This window comes from Hyperoodon ampullatus (assembly GCF_949752795.1).
Source record: "Hyperoodon ampullatus genome assembly, chromosome: 10".
Lineage (NCBI taxonomy): Eukaryota > Metazoa > Chordata > Mammalia > Artiodactyla > Ziphiidae > Hyperoodon > Hyperoodon ampullatus.
The window spans coordinates 74,049,576-74,053,814 of NC_136923.1; positions in this window are offsets into that span (position 1 = coordinate 74,049,576).

Sequence of the window (4,239 nt, forward strand, 5' to 3'; positions counted from 1 at the left end):
AAATTGCTAAGAGCTGGTGAATCTAAATAGTTTGAAATTTCTCAAGATACCTCAAAAACAAACGTATGGTTACCAAAGGGTGGGGGGAGGGATAAATTAAGAGTTTGGGATTAACATATACACGCTACTATATATAAACTAATCAACAGGACCTACTGTATAGCACAGGGAACTATAGTCAATATTCTGTAATAACCTATATGGGAAAAGAACCTGAAAAAGAATGGATATATGTATATGTATAACTGAATCACTTAACTGTACACCTGAAACTAACACAACATTGTAAATCAACTATACTCCAATATAAAAGAAAAATAAAAAAATAACTTAAAAAAATTTGTCAAGGGCTTCCCTGGTGGCACAGTGGTTGAGAGTCCGCCTGCCGATGCAGGGGACATGGGTTCGTGCCCCGGTCCGGGAGGATCCCACATGCCGCGGAGCGGCTGGGCCCGTGAGCCATGGCCGCTGAGCCTGCGCGTCCGGAGCCTGTGCTCCGCGGCGGGAGAGGCCACAGCAGTGAGAGGCCCGCGTACCGCAAAAAAAAAAAAAAATTTGTCTAGATGAAAAGTTGGAAGGGGTGAGCTTGAGACGCCCGTCTGGAGGAAACTGACCAAAATAAGTGTTGTATAACAAAGAATTTGACTGGCCTTTGTCCCTGGTTCCTTATGGGGAGACTAAACCCTTGGAATTTCCCAAGTATTAGAAGTGATATTCATGGTGGGCCTTGATAATTTATTGCAAGGAGGTGACTCATGGTGGCCCCTAAATGGTTTCAGGACTGGGGCTGGCCAGTTATGGGAAGAGGGTTGGGGCTTTGAGCCATGGGGGGTCCAGGAAGGGGGCCTGGAGATTGAGTTCAGCCTCCAGCCAATGATTTAATCACCCATGCCGGCATAATGAAACCCCTATAACAGCTCTGGACACAAAGCTCAATGGAGCTTCCTGGTTGGTGAACTCATCAATGTGTCAGGAGGGTGATGTGCCATGGTTCCACGAGGAGATAACACAGAAGCCCTGCATGCCGGACCTTCTCAGACCTTGCCCTATGTGCCTCTTCATTTGGCTGGTCCTGCTGATTTGTATCTTCTCTATAAAACTGTAATCCTAAGAATAGCACTTTCCTGAGCTGTGTGTTCTGTGAGTTGTTCTAGTGAATTACTGAAACTGAAGGGGGTTGTGGGATCCCCCAAACTGTACCCAGTGAATCAGAAGTGCCTGTGGCCTGGGACCCCTCTGAACTTGCAGCTGGCACCTGAACTAAGAGCAGTCTTGTTGGGGATTGTGCTCTTGAACTTGTGCGATCTGCGCTAACTACGGGTGCTTAGCACTAGAGCTGAATGGCAGTACTCCATTTGGGGTTTTTAACCGAACACTGAATGAAGGAAGAGCTCACCTTTCTCTCTGTGGCCTGCATCAGTTTCTGGACTCCCTCCTAAATCACCAGGTTCCCTTTCTCTCTCAGATGTCCTTGGCCCCAGTTCCACTCCCAACATCCTACCTGGGTGACTCTGGCTTTCTGCTCCACCATTCCGACCAGCCAAGGGCAAGATGAAGACATCTTTATGAGATTAAGACCAACCTTGGGTGTCCTCCCAGGCTCAGTAAGGACCAAATTTCCTCAGAATTAGGGACAGTAATATGTATGTGTTTGGGAAGTGGGGAGTTGTCTCAGTGTCATCTTTTTTCTTCCCTTGCATTCTTTCATCTCCTGAGCACAAGTCTGTAGTACGGACAGGACAAGTCTAGGAATCAGGGGTTGTCAGGAGGGACCTCACACATCACTGACCATAATCCTCTTATATACAGAGAGGTAAACCGAGCATGTGAAAAGGAGTAACAGGGCTGGGGTGGGAACCTGAGCCCGCTGACTCGTAACCCAGGCTGCCTCCCCTTGATGGGGCACAGAGGCCCCTGTCCCTGTGGGCAGCCATTCTGAGTCTGTGCCCTGCCACAGATGTGCATGCAGAAGGCAGGGAGGCAAAAGAAGGAAAATCGAGTAAGCCCACAGGCAGGGGAAGACACTTCCCATCCAGGCCCGTCCACAGCCTTCATCAGCGAGGACCTCAGAAGCCAAGAGGTCACGTCGGTAGGGGGTGGCGAGGCCAGATGTCAACCTCTAGGTGTAGAGACAGGCTCCAAACACCGCTGAGCTCATTTATAACCCATTAGACATCTTTCACCCATGATTTTCAACACTGCATCTCAACAGGAAACACCCTGCCCCCCCCTCATTTATTGGAGCCCAATTCATCCTTCAAAGGCTTCTCAGTGGGCCCACCCCTCCCATCGTTGCCATCAGTATGAACTGATCCTTATTCTACGCTCCCACAGTCCCTTGCTCATCCACATACTCTTAGGCCATGAGTCCTACACATCTAGTATCCCTATGTGCCCAGACCAGCACCTGCAGAGACCTAGTGCTCAGAAAATGTTAACTAGGGACTTCCCTGGTGGCGCAGTGGTTAAGAATCTGCCTGCCAACTCAGGGGACACGGGTCTGGGAAGATCCCACGTGCCATGGAGCAACTAGGCCCATGCGCCACAACTACTGAGCCTGCACTCTAGAGCTCAGGAGCCACAACTACCGAAGCCCACGTGCCTAGAGCCCGTGCTCTGCAACAAGAGAAGCCTGCGCACTGCAACGAAGAGTAGCCCCCTCTTGCTGCAACTAGAGAAAGCCCAAGCGCAGCAACAAAGACCCAACACCTCCAAAAATAAATAAACAAGTAAATAAATTTATTTAAAAAATTTTTTGACTACCCTCAAGGAATATACACTGTTACAATTATAAATTAACGTACAATAGTATGTTAAAGTTTTATATTAGTATTACTGGGATGGGGCTGGAAAAAGAAAAGAAAGAAAATATTAACTAAATGCCTGCCTGACTGAATCTATTATTATAAACTCAAGGAGAAAAGACTGAATTCAACTCAATGCAAGCATTGGCTGAGAGCCTGCCATGTGCTGTGCACAGTGCCAAGTGCTTAGTATACAGACCCCTGTCCTCAAGGGGCTCACATCCTACCGAAAAGTCACAGAAGTAAATTATTATGATAATTATGATATACATGTATCACAGAATTTCTTATATAAGTAATGCAGTATAGTGCCTGGTGTGGTAACAATGTCATGTGTCAACTGAAATAAGCAGTCCAGGACTTCCCTGGTGGCGCAGTGGTTAAGAATCCGCCTGCCATAGCAGGGAACACGAGTTCAAGCCCTGGTCTGGGAAGATCTCACATGCCGCAGAGCAACTAAGCCCATGTGCCACAACTACTGGGCCTGTGCTCTGGAGTCCACGAGCCAGAACTACTGAAGCCCGCATGCCTAGAGCCTGTGCTCCGCAACAAGAGAAGCCACCACAATAAGAAGCCTGCGCACCACAACAAAGAGTAGCCCCCGCTCGCCACAACTAAAGAAAGCCCGTACACAGCAACGAAGACCCAATGCAGCCAAAAATAATAAATAAGTAAATTTTTAAAAAAAATTCAGGGAGTAAAGGAAACCTCCTTGCAGTGGGGGAAATGCACCCAGGTAATGCACTGCATGCAGAGGTATCACTATTACTTAAATTATCATTGGGAAAAAAAAAGAAAAACAAAAATTATCATTGGGGGTGGCATGGGATGAAGTGTAGGGTACTGCGTTGCTGGGGCGGGGAGATGGGAGATGGAATGGCTGTGGCCCTTCTTCACTATGGTGGGGAGTCATTTGGCTTCTGATGGCCTCCGGGAACATGTGCAGGGGAAAGGAGAACCAGGAGTTACCAGTGCCTGATGAGGAATGTGAGTGAGCAATTAGGACTCCTTGATGGGACCTTGAAGGTCCCTCACCTCCTACAGAGAGGGTTCATATGGCTGACTCAATACTCAGCCCTCTAGGGAATTCCTGGTGGTCCAGTGGTTGGGATTCCGAGCTTTCTCTGCCAATCAGGGAACTAAGACCCCACAAGCCACACGGCCCGACCAAACAAAACAAAAAAACCTCAGCCCTCTACGTCTCTTATGCTAAGGTGAAGGCATTGATGGGGAAGGGGTGGGACCCTGAGATGGGGACATTTGGACCGACATGAATAAGGCTAATTCTGAACTCCTAAATTCTTTTGAAGTGTCTTGTCTGTAGAGACAATCTCCTCTTGTCGTGATCCTGTCTCCTGGGACATCAGCCTCAGAACCCTTCCTGCCTCCATCCCTCCTGGCCCCAGGCCCTTCATGAGTTAGATCCCAGCACAGC